The sequence below is a fragment of the Phaseolus vulgaris genome, chromosome 5, assembly GCF_051622355.1.
Source record: "Phaseolus vulgaris cultivar YP4 chromosome 5, ASM5162235v1, whole genome shotgun sequence".
Classification (NCBI taxonomy): Eukaryota; Viridiplantae; Streptophyta; class Magnoliopsida; order Fabales; family Fabaceae; genus Phaseolus; species Phaseolus vulgaris.
The window spans coordinates 10,438,520-10,458,321 of record NC_143502.1 but is presented as its reverse complement, the minus strand read 5'-3'; positions in this window follow the sequence as shown (position 1 = coordinate 10,458,321).

The window sequence follows — 19,802 nt, the reverse complement described above, 5'->3', positions numbered from 1 at the left end:
TTAAGTAATTTAAAAAAAATTATCTACCACGCGCTAAGATTTCAAATCATCGACCCAGCAAATATTATTTAGTTTCTTAGACTCACGAACTCAAAATTATTTGATTTTGACTCTTGCAGCAGAGAGGATGTGGACACATAATGTTTTAAAATTGGTCAATTGACCTAAAAGCATTTTTTTTCACAATATAGATTATAATAAACTAGCCAGTAATCATTAATTAAAAACTTAGTGAAAGTTAAAAATTCCCATGCCCACTAACAACTGTTTAAGACTAATACCATAATATATATATCTTTCCACCAGCATCACCAAATTGTCCATTCATGTGTCTTAACGATAGCTCCTTCACTGAAGAATTGTATTGCTATATGATTTGTCGCACTTTCACTAGCTAGCACTAATTAATTCACCACTCTAATAAATGAGTCCAATACTAAATAATAATAATATCTATAAGATTGCATCCATGGTGGTTTTGTTGTTTCCCTCGAGTTTTTTCCAGCATCTTTCCTACACTTGGACTTTACATGGAAACGTGTAAACCAACCATAGCATTTGGAAAATACACTTTTCCAACCTGTTTCCATTATTCTAGCAACAAGTCAAATTGTCCAGAGTCTAGTATATATGGTACACACTAGTCCCTGCCTGTGACCATCACGAACCTTCATCTATGTGTTTATTCCTTTCCCTTTTAATCTTTATATTTATCAACTTAATTATTCCATAAATTTCCTTCTCATTACTGGAGAAGAGGCATGTCGATTGAACAAACATTTTTCTTCACTGTGTATCCATGTTTATTGAATAGGGTTTTCAGAAAAAAGGAGTGAAAGGTGTATTTGAATGGTGCAACTTAAGTGTAAACCAGTTCACCTAACTAGCTAGTAACATCAAACACAATACACATATATTACACCAATTATTATATAATTATTAAATAAAAATTAATTTTTTTTAAAATAATTAATTATTATATTCATTAAATTATATACTATTTTAAAGACTAAAAATATTATTAATATCTAAAATAATTTTTATTATTCATAAAATTTATAAATTAGTTTTTAAATTAATATCTAATTTATTTTAGATTTTAAAATTTATAGTTAAGATTGATAACTAATTAGATACCAATTTAAAAATTAGTTTATAAATTTAAAAATTATTTATCAATAATTTTTTAGTTTATAAAATAGTATTTAATTTAATTAATATAATAATTAATTATTTTTTGTCTTTAAAATTAGTTTTTATTTAATGATTTTTTAATAATAAATACTTAATAATTTTATATGAAAAATGGATTAAAGTTTTTTGTTAATAAAAATAAAATGAAATATATATATATATATATATATATGTGTGTGTGGAAAACATAGGATTCCTCAACTCATATACATAGTTATGTACATAAGAAGGGTAAGGGTAAGTATTACAATACAATATGCACTACATTAACCTCAATAAAAAAGGAAACTTACAAAATTTGCTATAACTCTCTTCCCAAAAAAACTCTAGAAGAAATTAATATCCACAAAACAACATCTTATGTGTTGAACTATGAAAGTATGAATGACTTCCAAGCGCACTATGATGGTATGATCATCAAACCTGAGCACCTCCCAAAGTTGTACCAGCCAAATGAAAAACTTGTTAGGTCCCAAAAACAAGATTTCCACCTCAGAGAGCTCTTCATAAAGTCAATCTTTTTATTTTACAATATCCCTTCATGCCAGCTTTTCTTGCTTTAACCCCGATAATTTTAGTGCACTTGTTAATCCATACTCTATTAACATATCCAAAGGCAAAGGCTAGCAGAATATATACTCACAGTAATCACAGTAACAGCAATGAACCAAAATCATGACATATGAAGACATGTTATAGGACTCAAGCACCAGACAAGATAGAAGAAATCAGATTTTTTTATTTAAATTAGTGATCCATACCCATTTTTTTAATTGTGTTATGATAAATATTTCCTTCCCCACTGTTAAACATTATTCTGTTTTTATGTGATTAAATTTCAAATATATTGTTGTCCACATACTCCTCTAATAAGATTTTCCTTTTACTTAAACCTGGATCAATAAACTGGTAAATTTTTTCATAGACAGAGAGGAAGAAACAATATTGATAAACTGAAAACAATAATTCTGTATGAAAGTATACCACCAAGGTATATTTATAGAATACAACAATATTGTATATTCAGTAAACTAAATACAACTTATGAATACTCCTAAATACCCCTGTATGAGGCAAGCATTAGATGGGTTCACATACATATTTAACATCCTTCCTTAAATTTGTGGTGGGATTAATGACTACCATAAGTTTATCTCTTAAATGAGTAAAAGCTGACTTAGAGAGCGGTTTGGTAAGCACATCAGCTACTTGATATCATGCAGGAAGGTGAACCAAAGACACTTTCTTCTTTTGAACATAGTCTCGAACACAATGCATATCCAATTGAAAGTGTTTGGTCCTAGAGTGCATAATTGGGTTAGCACTTAAGAGAACAACTCCCAAATTATCAGAAAAAATCTTAGGCAAAGAAGGGTGAATGTGTAGCTCATTGAGTAAAGCCAGAAGCCATATAATATCTGCTAAAACTGCTACAATACTTCTATACTCAGCTTATGTACTGCTTCGTGACACACCTTTTTGTTTATGAGAACTCCATGATATAATGTTTGAACCAAGGAAAACCGCATAACCTGTCGTTGATTTTCTATCATCCAGATCTGTTCCCCAATCATCATCAGCAAAACCAAGGATGGAGGAATGAGAATTGCGTTTGATAAGAAGGCCATGATTTGTGGTACCAGCAAGGTAGCGAAGAATTCTTTTGACTGTTTTCCAATGATGATCTTGTGGGTTATGCTTGAACTGACATGCTTTGTTCACTACATAAGATAAATCAGGTCGAGTGATGAGAATATATTGTAAAGCTCCTACCACAGATTGATATAGAGTAGCATCTGAAACAGCAGTGGAGCCATCCTATTGAAGGCGAAGAGTAGACAACATAGGGGTTGGTTGAGCTTTTGCAGTGGTCATATCCAAAACCAGATGACAATTTATTACTACAAAACTAGCAACACCATGCAGTTAATATTGAGAAACATTGATTATACTATTCTACATTTATTTTGTTGCCATATTAATGCATGTTAAAGGATAACATCCAATCGGAAAAAGAGAACTTCACTTTTCTTACTTTATGTTTCATCCATACCCATGATTGGACTTGTGTCATAGTAAAAATTTCCTCTGCATATATTTGTGCTTGGTTAAAAATAACCTTGTTTCTAAGCTTCAAAATGCACCAAACCACTGAGACCCATAGGATTTTCCATAATCTGTTGCCTTCTTGATTAAAACATATACAAGAGAATTGTTCAAAATGATGAATCAAGTCATTGTGGTTAACTGAACTAATCCTTATCCAGCTAAAGCACATATTCCATACTTCAATTGATACCTTACATGAAACAAGAATGTGTGAAGTTGACTCCTCCTCCCTTCCACATAAGACACATAGAGTATCCCCCAATATCGCACCCCTTTTATGCGGATTTTGCTTAGTTGCTATCTTATCCGAGAGGGCCCTCCACATGTAAAACTGAGCTGAGGGCATAACCTTTAAATTCCAAAGATATTCAAACACCACCGATACCCCCCCAGATCTCTGATTAACTAACTTATTCTAAGCAGATTTTACCGAGAATGTGTATGATGGAGGATCGTTCCATAACCGTAAGTCCTCTTTATCTGTGCGTAGTGACGCCTGTGATATACTTTCCATAAAATTCTCTACCATAGTTCTTTCCTGCTCAAACCATTCTCTTCTCCAACTAAATTTTCACTCCCACCCTTCTGTAGACCATCTTCCAAAACTACCAATAGTCTTGTCTTTAAGCTCAGAGTTATTATATATTCTTTCATACATTCCTTTGAGTTGACCATTGGCTAGCCACTCATCTTCCCAGAATTTGATCTTCTCCCCGATCCCAATTGTCAAACCATATTTGAATTGAACCAGTTGTCCCCTTGATCTGAAAGGTTGACTTTGGATAAATCATTCCACCATCTAGATTTATACCTAAATGAGTTTGTCGGACTCCACAATCCGTTGTAAATGTGTATAAAAGTATTTATGTTATGTTTGTAAAATTTTATATTGAATTCTAAGTTTTTTGAAAAAAATAGACAGTCTAATATCAAATAGACAATTTAGTTTTAATTGATTAGATAGTTTAGTTTGTGTTTCATGTTGACCGTCTAAGTGTTTTCAGAGTAGACCATATGTAATTTGTTTTTTCTTTTCAGTATTTTCTGATTTGGTGATTAACTAATTTTCAGTATCTCTTTCTCTCTTTTTATATATTGTTCTCAAACAGGTTTGTCGTCCGGTCGTACTAATATATATATATATATATATATATATATATAATTTTTTTTATAGTGTGTTATACATTAATACTGCTTTCATCTCATTAAGTTTGTTATAAAGATTGATTTTTAAATTTTTTGCAACTAAATCGAATTCTAGTAAGTGATGTATTAGAATGAAAAGAAGTTTTCAATTATTTGAAAAACTAAAATTAACTATATCTTGACAGATTAAGAATGCTTTTTAACCATTATAAAGCATGAATGGACTTTTGTATATGAAAAGACGTATATTAAAAAAAATCTTAATTTACTTTCTTTAGTCGATCCATTCGATTTGATTCAGTTCGCATTAGTCAAATATTAAACTAACTTTTAAATACTATGTTCATAAAAAGCAATTATTGCGAAAGGCATGTTCCAGTTATTTAAGTATATATGTATGAGTCCTCTCTAAATAAAGTATATGTATAAGTTGTCAATTTAGGTTAGCATGACCCTTAGACTTCACACCAATGTGTTAGATTGTTAATTAAGTTATGGGCTAAAATATTGTTGATCCAACTCATTATAAGATACAGATCAGCCCATTACCCTACTTTTTCGTTCTTTCTTTTTGGTAAATTAACATGTGCATCACCTTTATATATTAACTGTTCATTTCCCATCTTATTATAATATTTCTATATGTATGTCCTTCATTAAGTTTATATATATATGAGGAGGGACTTTGCTAATTTACACCTTATTTTTTTAGAAAAAAAAAGTAAGATATTAAGTTTTACCTTTTTATATATTAAAAAAAAACACTTATAACTATTATATCTCAGTGAATTACTTAGTCTTTTTTATACAGCATGAGACATCTTTCAAATTTCCTCCTTTACTTAGATTTATTCTTTATTGATAAAAAAATATTCATACAAATTATCTTTTTTTATATACTGTAAAATGTATTAACTTAAAAGAAAATTTGGAACAAAACAACATTATATAATAGAAAGCTTTTGACCAAACAATGAAACAAAACAATCTTGATGAAACTCTTTAAGATAAAAAAATATGAAAGGAAGTTTCATATTCTCAATATACGTAAAATTCTTACAAATATAATTTATTTTTTTTCAAAGTGTAAGTGATACATGATGGAAAATATATTATTTATAGATGGAAAGGTTCAACACTCTACTACCATAAATAAGTAAAAAAAAAATACAATCTTCATGAAAGTGATATATAGGAGTTTTTTTAAAAGTGATATGTAAGAAAGTTACACTTTTCACATATATATTTTGTAACATTTTAGAAATTTTCTCAAAATTATAATTTATTTTCCTAATTTCCTTTTTAAATTGTCTAAGCTTCTTTTTATATTTATTCTTTATTAGACACCAAAATTATTTTTTAGGAAGATATTTGGGTTTCAATATGTGATAAATTGCTATCTTATAGTCATTTTATCATTCAAGGACTCATTTTTTTTAAAAGTATACTTTGATAGGCTCATTCCTTTTGCATATTTGTAATTTTCATCTTCGAATGGAGCAATGAATAATACTGATAGTATTCAATGATTGAAGTGGAGAAATAGTAAGAAGGAGTCTAGTCCTAGAGAGAGCTCAAGAATAAGTTGTATGATCAAAATTGGACAGCATAACATTACTCATTCAAGGTTAAAAATATGAGCTAAAAACAATTATTTATAATTAAAAATTAGGTCAAGAGGGGTAGAAAATGAGAGGGAAATTCAAACTTGAAATCTCACTCACACTTTAGTGCCAAGTTTCCTTCACATGGAACACGTGAATAAGTGTGGAATGCAATGAATTAACCTTAGGCGCACTCTCTCTTCCTCAATGACTAGCCTAAGATTTTCTTTAGGCCTATGGAAGCCATTAGAAATCCTAGGTTAAAAACCCTAATTTTAACCCTAACCTACTTTAGACATAAATACAAGTATAAAAACCCTATTTTACTTGATCCAAATACAAGGCACAAATTATTTAAACAAATACAAATTTAAAAAAAAATTATTCTACTATATACATTTATACAAACTAAAACTTGACTTAATATGATAAGGGTTTAGTCCTACTAAGTTGAATTGAGCCCTACCCTTCTTGTATTCTTCTGAGTATGATTCTAGTTGTTGGCCATTTGCTTAGGGTCTTCCATCATTTGTTTTACCAAATCCACCAAATCCAGAATATGACCTGATAAAATAGTTTGGAGTAGGCCCTTAGTGGTGAATTTGTGATTCATAGTAGTATATCTGTATTGCAAATTCTTCCAACGAGTTATTTAAACTGATTGATCCCCTTCTCCAAATTTTAAAATTTTTGAAATTTCAAAAGTCCAATGAATCCATCAATTTAAAAACAATATTGCATTAAGTCCAACACGTCCATAACATCGAAACAAACCTAAGTCAGGATCTTTTCATTAAAAGTTACCAATCAAAAGAAAATGTAAAGGAATTTTTTTGAAGTTAAAATACTTATATACATTCGTATGATAGTCATAGAAACATGCAATCAACTAGATCACAAGATCATATTATACCTATAAAGATAGAATAGTGGTCAAATAACTAAGAGTAATTTAAAAATAATTATTTTAAACTCTAATATTTTTTATTTTAATATAATAATTAAATATAATTTATTCAAAGAACTATTATACTAAAAAAGAATGAAAGTTGAAGATAAAAAATGAATAACTTAAATTTATTTTTGAAATAATTTAATTCGTCTTTAATAGCATTTTATTGTGATTAAGCCTTATTAGTCCTATGTGTTATGTGTGCAAAGGATACCGAGTCAATTCAACACCTATTCTTTAAATGTACTATAACCAGGAGGATTTGGAAGCTTTGTGATAAGTGGGTTAGAATAAATTTAGTACATAAGAACTCTAGTATGAAACATTTTTAACCCGTTTCTCTATACCAAATTAGACTAAGGCAAGCAACATCACCTAGAAAAACATGTGGGTAGCTATTGTCTAGTCAATCTAGAAGCATAAGAACAATATTTTCTTTAGAAGTTTAGTCTTGAACCACGAGGAGGTTTTCAACGTAGCCCAAGTAAAGGTATGGATCTGGATCACAAATAAGATACTAAAAGCATAATTCTCCTACTCAAATTGGTGTCTCTACCCTTAACAATTTATAACATCTCTAGCACGCTAGAATCTTCTCTTCGGTTATGCAAGGGAGGCTACGTGACTATCTATGAAGGTTTCTATTATGATTTGGGATAATCAATACAATGCCTTGTGTTTTTATTGTGTAACTTAACACTCTTTCTTTTGTATATGCTTTATTGTGGTATAGTGCAAGGTGGCATGACTAAACAACAAAATATGTTAGGAATATAAGGGTAGAGGGGTTGTGCACTCTGTTTATCTTAAAATCCCAAATTTCGTCATCCTACTATGTTTTTCTGCTATGTCACACGGATTATAGTTTCTTGCTTTGTCTTTACATATTTTGTACTTGTCTGCACTAATAATTGTGCATTTATCCATCATATTTGTCATGCCTCTTGCAGTGTGGCTTGGGTATTGTTATGTTGTTTTTTTTTGCAATGTAGGGAAATATGCCAATTGTACAAATATCATACAGGTGTCCTATGGTACATGGGTTTCGTGTTCACTCCTTCTCAACATCTACATTTGAGCTCCTTTGTTCTACTATCATGACTGCACATCTCTACATTGATGGCACAAGTACCAAAAGACGTTAGAAGATGACTATTCATACTAACTCATTAGCACCTACATTTTGACTTCCTCAAGGTAGGCATCTTTCTGCTTTGGACTCTGTCTGTTTAATGGTACAATGAAGGTATAATGTTGAAGGATAGTGAAACAACTAACTTGGTAGCTAAACAAAATGGAAGAGAGGTTGTCATTGATCACCATTAAAATTATCAAAGATACTATGATCTTATATATTTACCCTTCATACTAGAATTTGTGAGTTTTATTTTGATTCATTGATACTCTTGTAGTGAAGCTAAATTTGTTTATCTTTTGACAAGAGACATATCATGGTCTTTTGTTGGGACATGTTTTCTGGGTCGACTAAGTTCCAAACTAATTAGATTATAATTATATTTTCTCCTCTAGTTTTTTTTTCTTTTACTTTTTTATTTTTTGAGTGTGTATACGGGCTGGAGAATCCCTATCATTATTCAATATATTTTTTTATTGTTGATAAAAGAATTGCTAGTAATTACAATTATAATATCAGTAGTGAATATAACTATAACAATCATTATTATTATAGTAATAATGATCAAAGTGAGATAAGTTAATGATAATTTTTGAAGTTTTGAAACATGATAATTAAACATTTTCACTACAAGAAAAAAATTATTTAGTGTTGGGTAAAAGTCCATGCTAACAATTAATCAATAGCATAAGATTTGCATCACATGTGTGTGCGACTAAAAATCATTTACACCAATTTATTAATGTCGCCTTTGAAAAACCGACTCAAACCAACACTAATTTGTAACTTATTTTTAGATTGAATTTTTAATTAAAGTAATTTAATGTTCGCTTAACTCACGCTAATATTTTTTATTTTAATATTTATTTAATTTAGCGTTAGCTTGACCTACGTTAATGTTTTTATTTTAAAATTTATTTAATTTAACGTTCACTTAACTCATACTAATATTTTTTATTTTTAAATTTATTTAATTTAGCGTCTGCTTATCCCACACTAATATTTTTTGTTTTTAAATTTATTTAATTTAGCTTCCGCTTATCCCACGCTAAATATAATTTCTTTTTAAAATTAATTTAAATTGTGTCGGTTTGACCGATGCAAATGAAAGTAATTTTTTAAAAAAATTGTAAAATGCAGCATATTTAACAATATATATAAAAGAAAAAATAAAAAAAAAATGTAGTGGATGAAAGAGATTAGTGTTGATGAAAGAGATAAATGTGAATGAAAGAATTAGGGAAAAAGTGTGGATGAAGGTGATGTCGATGGATGAAGGAGATTAGTAAGTGAATGAAGGAGAAGATTGTAGATAAAGGAGATGAATGTTTATGAGAAAATAAGTGTAAGGAGATTGAGTGTGAATGAGGAGATTTATATAGAAAGTAAGAGAGAGAAATTGTGGGTAAAGAGATTTATCAACTTTAAATTTGGGTCTTTAAATTAAAAATAATCTATGATTCTTGTTTGTTCCACCAAGGCGAACAGATTCATAACATATAAATTAGTGTCGGCTCGACCTACACTAACTTTTTCATTTTAAAATTTATTTAATTTAATGTTCGTTTGACTCATGCTAATGATTTTTTATTTTAAAATGTATTTAGCATCCGCACAATAATATTTTTTATTTTAAAATATATTTAACTTAGCATCTGTTTGGTCCACACTAATATTTTTTTTATTTTAAAATTATTTAATTTAGTATCCGTTTGATCATGGTAATGTTTTTTATTTTAAAATTCATTTAATTTAGCATTTGTTTGATCCATGCTAATTTTTTTAAAATTTTAAAATAATATTTAATTTAGTTTGTGATTGACCCATGTTAATGTTTTTTATATTAAAAAATATTTTATTTGACGTTCGTCTTACACTAATATTTTACGTTCTAAATTTTTTTTAAAACATTCTCACGTCCCATGTTAATGTTCAACATTAAGTGGATTTGTGTGGGTATTTTCTTGTAATGTTTTAGAAGATGCAAATATTTTTAAGAAGTGATGGTTATTTGATGAAAACTTTGAAAAGTTAATAACTACATGAAGTTTTAATATAAATTTAAAGTATTTTAATACAACTCTTCCATTTTAAGTTAACAATTGAGCTTGATTTATTTTCATTCTTAAATAAAAATACCATCCCAGTATATGTTTAGATGAGAATGAAAATAATGAATATCTATTTTTTTTTAATTAAATAAAGAAAATTACGATTAAAAGATTAAACTAAAATTACTACTAGTAGTAGCTCAAGTATCGTAACCAACACCACCATTACTTTTATATAGTCACCGACACCACCAGCACATGATGACAATGACATAGTTATTGTCTGCATTATGAACATGGTTTTAAGTGTATCTTTTAATTTTAGGGATGAACATAAATCATTTTCACTTTCATATAAATGGCGTCCAACACTGTGTTTTATTCCTTTAATTTATTTACATTATCAACCTTTTTATTCTCGTACTTTTTGCTTTGCTATAATGATGCAAGATCATGCATCAACATCAGTATCTTTTTTATTTTGGGCCATTGAGAATCAATTAGTTGAACTTTGATAAGGAAAGAGCACTCTTTTCCCTGGTGTTTTACGTTAATCATTTTTCGCTTTAGGCCTACAAGAATCAAGGTTATTTATCTTCTTTAATTTACCTTGGAATAAGTTGTTTCAAATGATGCTTCTCTCATGCTATTTGTCTTAATCGAATGCTTTCCGCCAAAGATTATGAACAACTATTTATGCCAATCATCATATCAATGAAATATTTCTCCTTCAAAGGACAAAAGTCTTCATCATACATCTTTTTATTTTAATAATCAAAGATTTAGGAGAGAAGATATAATAGTCTCTTTTGTCAAAGTAATTCAACAAACTCTCAAATATATATATCATAATAGTTCAATTTGAGAATCTTTTCCTTAATTCGGTTTCTTTTTTTTCCTTTTCAGACCATTAATATCTTTTCTTGTGGGTGATTTTTTTTCTTAATGCAGTTTAATATTATTAGTTAATTATGTAATCAAGACAATTTGGAATTCTTAGCTATTTGTCTTGTGCTTGGAGTAAAATAAAATTATGCGTATCCCTTTTTCAAAATTCTTAGTAAGATTGCCAAAGGATGATGTGTACTATCTATCGTATTTTTCAAGCAACTCCAAGTTTTTAAAATTTTTCTATAAAGCAAAAAGCATACCAAATTAAAGATTGCATATTTTGACAAGTATATTGCAATGAGCAAATAACTAATCAAGGACATTGACTATATATATAATTTTTGCTTTTGTTTGAAGTCATTAATTGATTCAGTCCTTTTTAATTACGTTTCATTCTTCTTTTACTACAAATTTAGTAAGCTGTCCTATATAATAAAAATGAAAGATGCAAAACAAATCTATGCCTGTGGTGTAAATTGAGAAAATAATCTGATCAGATAATATTTCCTATATATAATTTAAAGTAAATTAAATTTTAAATTATACTAATTTTAGAAGAGTTAAAATCAATTTAGATAGATGAGCTACACTGTTTTGCTTCTTGAATCCTAGAATACCCACAAACCTAATATTTGGAAGGTTTAGGTGAAACTTTGATTTGTTTGTGTTTCGGACTAAGGTATGTATGATTTGGTGGTTTACTTGATGTTTTCTCTTGTGTGTTGATTTAGATGAAGTGGTTTGTGTAAAGTATAAGGATGATTCACTAGTGTAAAAAGAACTATTTTCGACACCACATTTAAGGTGCTTTTATAGTTAGACGATGTCTTTCAAAATGCAGTGGTAGTTTTTGTAATGAAAAGACTCTGAGAGGGCGACTATTGGGTAAATTCGCCTTCTTACAACAAAGCGCTTCATGTAAGAAGAAGGTTGTGAGGTAAGGTCACCCTCTTAGAAGAAAGCGTTTCTTCTAAGAGGACGACTTTACCTCATAGTCGCCTTCTTACACGAAGTGCTTTGTTGTAAGAAGGCAACTATAGCCGCCCTTTTAGAGTCTTTTTTATTACCCTAACTCAGCACGCCAGATACGCTTTCATATTTCTTTTGTTTTTTGGCGCTTTGTTTTCCTCTTCTTCTTTGTGCTTCTTCTTCATTTTCCTTGAGTTAGTGTCCTCTCCATGCCCCTGGGTAAGTTGCTTTTGAGTTCTCTACTTCTTCTTCACCATTGCTTTTTTTTTTTGTTTCTCTTATTTGTTTCTTTTCTGCTAAGCAAGCAAACAAATGCCTCTGCCTCCGTGCGCCAACCCTTCACCTTCGCACGCCGACAAAACCTTTCACACACCGCCAACACCTTCACCACACGCTGCCACTGCGGACTTGGCTACACCCGCAACTCCACTATAGAAGGTTAGTATTTTTAAGGTTTAGGGTTTTAAATTTTTTAATAAATATTTGAATGTATGTGTTGATTACATAATATTATGTGTTCTAACATGAAATCTTATTATTTCAGTGTTTGTAGTGGGAGGGGAAGTGCAAATGCAAAAAAAAAAATCACTTTAATGCACCTTAAGGCATTTAAAGTATATTTGTTTACTCGCTTTAATGTGTCTAATTCATTGTTTATCAATATTAACTTTTACTTTCTATTGAGTTATAGTGTAATAGACAACCATGAAGTTATGAGCAAACACTACCTTTGGCTGCCATAGGATATGTGAGAGATGCTTGGGCCAAATTCCTAAATTTTTATAACTCTAGGATAGTTAATCAATAGTGTAAGAATTAGATAGATAGATAGAAATATAGGTAAATATATATGTTATTAGTGTTTGTAATACATTTTTATCAATATATATAATTTGATTCTCTAAATTTATGTATTTTTCTGGCTGGGTTAAATTGAACAGGTCAATTTATATGAGAATTAACATTAAATAGAATGTACTAAAAAAAATTATCATCTACAAGGACGACTATTTACCATAGCCACCTTCTTAGATGTTCCACAATGGTTTATAAGGGCAGCTAAGGCAAATAACCGCCTTCTTAGATGTTTCGCAATGGTTTATAAGGGTTGCTAAGGCAAATAGCTGGCCTCTTTGTTTGAATCTAAGCCGTCTTCTTTGCTTTGGGACATAAGACTACGCGCTGATCAAAGGCAACTAGAAAGCCACTATTTTATAGTTAAAATAACCGTCATTTTTAACCTTTTCTGCACCAGTGATTGTTGTTCCTTGAGTTGTGTTGGACAACAACATGTTATCTAGGAATTTATTTAGGTTTTAATAATAATAATTCAATGGGTAGATTCCTCATTTCTACAATAAATATTGTGTGTAAGTGAGCTTGGTAGGACACTATTGATTTTACTTTTGAGTTCATGGATTACTAATGTCACAAAATTTTGTATTAAAATTAATGTAATCTAGTTGAGAAAATTAATTTAATCTAATTAAAGAGTAAGCATAATTTAGTGTATCACTATGTCAACACTCATGTATATGCTCTTACAAAAATTTTTAATTATATATCCTAATGCATAATTTTTTCCTATAGTTTGTCTATTTGATATCTCAGCCAAAAAAAATCCTATAAGAGGCAAATGAAGAATATCAATGAGAGTAAGAGCGAATCCAAGAAGATGCCAAGGCCGAGCAGGAGGGGCTACAAGTAGAAGCCCGAACTGAGCAAGAGCTCCTGCAAGATCGTCTGATGGCAGAAATTGAGGCCTCCCGGATAGCTACGGAGGAACATGCGTAAACCAATGAGGAGTTGTGAAAAACCAACAAGGAATTGCGGACGAGCCTGCACCGACATGGTCGACGTTCCACAAGGGATCGATCTTCGAACTTGTCATTGAGAGATGACCCCAAGCCATTCTCGCAGGAAATCATGGATGAGCCCTTGCCACCTCATTATATCACACCTAAAATCGCCTTTTTCTTGGGAGTAGAAGACCCTGAAAATCATCTCACGAAATTCATGGCTCAAATGATCATCTCTGGAGGATTGGATGCCATCTGAAGTAAGATGCTCATGGTTACTTTTACAGGTACAACCCTACAATGGTTTAGTGAAATTTCGGATGGTCACATCACCTTCCCTCAGTTCTCCAGGATGTTTAGAGAACATTTCTCAGCCAACAAGGTCAAACCCTCGAGGTTGTACGACCTTTTCAACGTCAGACAAAGGGAAGGAGAGGCACTGAGAGGTTATCTGAATAGGTCTTTTGCGGTCATGGTAAGGCTTCAAACACAGGATGAAGAGATGATAGTCGCTGCTTTTGTACAAGGGATGTCAACAGGTCCGTTTAATGAACGTGTTGTGAATGTGTTGTCACCCACATTAAGGCGGAAAAGGCCGTACTCAGGAAGAATTGCAGCTCGTGCATGTAAACAAAATGTTTTACTATTGTTAGCACCTGAGAATAAAGGTACATGTAAGTATAATGTTTTATCTATAAAAGGGGCTTCAAACCCCGAGTAAAGGTATGTTTTTTTCTGAATACTTGACACTAAAACTGAATTGATATGTTGAATGTTCTCACTGATTTGATCGTCGGAGTCTGATCAATAGGTAGAGTCCCCTCTGTCCTAGTGTAGCAGCATCTCAGAGCACCAATTGGAGACAAGTCAGAAGAGGAGTTCGCCCATTCAGTCCATCCGAGGTCAACCAACGAGAACATTTATTAATGTTATAAATAAACTACAACAAATGGGACTCAAAACCAATTCCTTTGAATGGCCCAAGAAACTTTAATCATTACACCAGTAAAGTTTTGTTGTCATGCAATGATCATTATTATACTTATTGGTATGATTATCAATATTAATATAATTAATAATATAAAAATTATTAATATTATTCATATATTTATTATCATTCATATTATTAATTTCATTAATATTATTATTATTCAAATTAATAACATTATTATTTATTATAATAATATTATTCATAATACTAATTTTATTATTAATATTAATATTAGTGTTAATATTGCTAATATTATTAATATTATTAAATATTATTTGTATTATTAAATATTTAAAATATTATTAATATTATAAATAACATTAATATTATTAATAGTATTAACATTACTAATAGTATTACTATGATAAATAATATTATAATTATTTTTATTAATATTAATTAAAAAACTAATATAATTAATATTATTTTTATTATTTTTATTAATATTATTCATATTATCAATATCAGTAATATTATTAATAATAATATTATTATTGTTAGTATTATTTTATTAATATTATTAATTTTATAATGTTAAAAGTATGCATACATATTAGTTATGATTATTATTTATAGTTATTATTATTTATTATTATTATTATTATTATTTTTATTATTTATAAATAATATTTATGATTTTTTAATTATTCATATTATAATAATAATTTTAATATTACGTATAATTATTATGATTAATATTATTTATATTATTAAAATTATTAAGATTATTTATATTATCAATATTATTAATATTTTTAATAAATTATTTATATTAATAATTAATAATAATATTGAATTTATTTTGGATATAGATTCGTGAGTAAAATTAGTGGATAATATAAAATTTACATACGAATAGAGATCTGTGGGTAATAATTTGTATGTAAAGCTGAATTTACCTACAGATTCAGATCCGTGTGTAATATCCGTAGGTAATGCTGTATTTACATACGGATTCAGATCAGTAGATAATATCCGTAGGCAATGTTGAATTTGTTTTTGTAAATTTGTTTTTTTTTTTGTAGTGACGTCTATCTAGGAACAAATATTCTACACCTCTCTAGGTAATCAATTATAATCTCCCTTTGAGATTAAAATCTCTCAAAGAATAGAGGAAAATACTCTCTACAAAGAGAATAATGTAAGCTACATAATGAAGAATTTACAAGGTGTATCACAACCCAAATCTTTAGATGCTCAATGAAGCAAATAGAATATGTACAAAGCAAAATTTTCACAAAAACTTGTATTTTTCTTTGAAATCTTTTTAGCATTCTTTTTCATATTTCTTCTTTGTTCTCCAGGTTTTTATATAGTACCCAGAATATGATTGTTGAAGCTTTAATTCCTCGACTCAAATACCAGTTCAAATTTGCATAACTTTCCTTTCTTCATGTAGTAGATGCTCAAAGACAAATTTCACTTTGATGTAATATGTGCATCTTAATCACGTATTTTAACTTTCAAAATGTTTCTTCAATTGTATAAATTTGAACATTGAAGCTTTATCATACTTGAATCTTCATCGTATTGTATTATTCATCATCTTATTCATATTAGACGCTTGAAAAGGAATGTTCTGATATTGAAATTTTAATGTGTTTTGATCACTCGTTGTACTTTGAATTCTTTTTTCTATTTCAATATCTAGATTTGTATCAGCTTGATATTGCTTTATTCATCATTCGGGCAAATCTTGTATTATAACATCATCATTTTCCCATCAGACATTTAATAAGGAAACTTCAACTATGATAATATTCTTCATGTCTTAAACAAATAATATCACATGGTTTTGGATTTTGAACTCTTTCCATAATCAGAATTTTTCAACTTTGAAGGTTGATACTTCTATATCTGAACTTTGTTCAAATCTCAAGTTTCTCTTTCATCACTTTCGTGATAGACACTTGAAATGGAAACTTTGTCTTTGATTCCTTTTGCACGTCTTAAGTATTATAATCGCTTGTGGAAACAATTTGAACATGATTGACAATAATAATCTGCATTAGAAGACTTCGATATGCACAAATCTCATTCTGCACTTCATCTTTTTGCCATGAGTGTGGAGTAGGAAACTCCTGATTTTATCTTTTTGCCATGAGTGTGTAATAGAAAACTCATAATTTTATCTTAATATGTGCCTTGAAGTGTTGAAAATATTTTCTGGAATCATTTGAAATATTAATATCAATAATAATGATCATAGGAATGCATGGGTATCGTTGAAATATAACCTTTGATTTTTGAATTATCTAAGTCTTCTATTTCAGAATTCTACTATTAAAAATATTTTCGAAATACTTTCTAATTATGTACAATATTTAAATGTTGAGAAATATTCATACTTTAACACAAAGATATTTCTCAATATATTTTTCAAAAAAATGTTTTAATAAAAATCAATGTGTTATATTTTGAAAACTTTCTAATTAAGAATTACTTATTCAAAAACTTTCTAATATTGTAATAATCATAATCTTTAAAGCATAGCAATATTCGAAACAATTTGTAATATAAAAAATAATAATTGGAAGATAAAACACTCAATATTTATCTACCAATTTTTGTATAACTATTATGTATTATAGTATACCTTTTGCTTTACCTCATTGCATTACAAGACATATGGCCTGGATAACTTACCCAACATTTCATAGAATAAACTTATTTATATGTTTCATGCTTTATAATAAACATACTAGTTATACATCCCCAACTATCTATACTATATCCCATGACCCCTTCATTAATGTATAAATTTTATTCAATATTTTGGAGCTAGGCTTTATTTGAAATATGAAAAAACTACCTTCTGCTGCTAATCTAATTGTTTCTAATTGATGAAGGGCGGCCTGATGTTGTTGTGCCATAGTAGCACTCTGTTGTTGCAAGGCTGTTGCCATCATCTCTATTGCCCGAGCTAAGTTGGGCATATCTACTGGTGGAGGAGGAGTAGGTGGTCTACGTGCCATCTACTAAGCACATAAAGAATTGGATTAGAAATTACTAAAAATTTTCAACTACATCTTTAAGACAAATTAACTTCAAAGAAATAATCATACGAAACAAGTAAAAAACCAATCAAAACTTATCCCTAAAATGTACTCTAGCTACTTAGAATTAAGATAGAAAATAATCTTGATCTAGTCATGAGTGTGCACCCTCACCACTCTATCAAGATTCTTTTCATTCTTAATACTTTCATCTTTATTCATAACAATTAACTTGACTCGAACACAACAAGATTTCAAGAAAAACAACTTTGTCAAACATCTTATTAGAAACTTTTAACTAAGTCTTGAGGCTAGACGTAACCAAAAATCTACACGCAGAAGAAACAAAATAAACCCACTACCCTCAGGTTATCCTAAGGATGAACCGCTCTGATACCATTAAATGTAACACCCCATAATTCTATTACAATACCGGTTCTACATAATTCTATACAAGCTTACAGTTTTTCAAAATATTCCTAATACATGATTAGGATTTATAGAAATACAAATATTTACATATCCACAACTCAAAATAAAACTCTGTAACCTCTAAGGTTCTCCTGCACCTGTATGGTCATCTGCTCGTGTACATAGTACAGTCATCGCAGTTCAAACACAGCAAGAAAAGCAAGGGTAAGCGACTAAAAATAGAATTTTATAATATACACACTTAAATCCAAAGAGAAAACCAAATTACATGATCAATTTATCAAATTATTCAATTTTCTTCAAATCTCAACAATAAACAATCACATAGATCTCACATGGATCTACACATCCAGAATATTCAACAAACAACGTCTTCCGGAAGACCCGTATTAAGTAAGTCCTACCAGAGACTATCACCTGATCCAAAGATTACCAGCGAATCCAACATAGAGGATCAAGGTAAGTTCAATACAACCCAAGCCGTGCATCTCATATGTCACGGTGTGCATGAACTCCCCCATCAGCTTCTCACCACCTGATATCTTAGTCTATGTGACTTAGATCATCAGTGAAGCTCGGAGATCTCTGTTACCACATAGGCATCAATACTTAATACACAGCAAACATCAGTCCATACATTATCCCAAATGTATGAATTCAATTCCATACCATTCCGTCAATACAATATCATTCCAAACACGATCCACAACATTAAAAAACGTAATTAAAATAAAAAAACAATACTAAAATATTAAACCATCAAAATATAATATTTTTTACAAATTTAAATAACATATAAACAAACAACCCAATATATATAACACACAACATGCCTGCAAGAAAAATTGAATATTGGGACCACGTCCCTTCCGCATTCAGATCTTCTATCCTAGGGTGCTATTAAAAATTAAATTTAGCTTCCCTTACCTCAATTGCTTGTTTTCCAAGCAACTTTTAGAATTTTATTCCCCGCCGTTTGGATAAGCTTCAAGATTTACGGGCCTAATGCAAATTATCCAAACAGAACAAAATTTCAGTATATAGTAGAATAAGTTGAGAGGATTAAACTTCTCAACTAACCCCACCAAGATTGATGACTAAATCCTAAGGAAAAACAGAGAACAAAGGATATTTAGAGTAAAAATGAACTTACTCTGTTTGAAAATCTGATTGGGTAGAAATGTTCCTTAACTCCTCTGCTACAGCGTGGTATGATTAGATTCTAAAATAGATGAGGTATAGAGTGAGAAATTTAGAGAGAAGGTAGAAGGGAGAGATGGAGAGAGAAAGAGAAAGAGGTTTCGTGTGTGTGGGGGCAGGGGTTTGACTTTTTCTTCTTTATCTTTTTTTTTTTTTTGTTTACGCTGTTACATTATCTCCAACTACAAAAATTTTCGTCCTCGAAAATGAACTTACCAAGAAAGAGATTAGGGTATGATGCTCGTATCACCTCTTCAAGTTCCCAAGTGGAGTCTCCAAATATGAGATCCCACAATACTTTCACCATGGGAATACTTCTTCCACGAAGTCGTT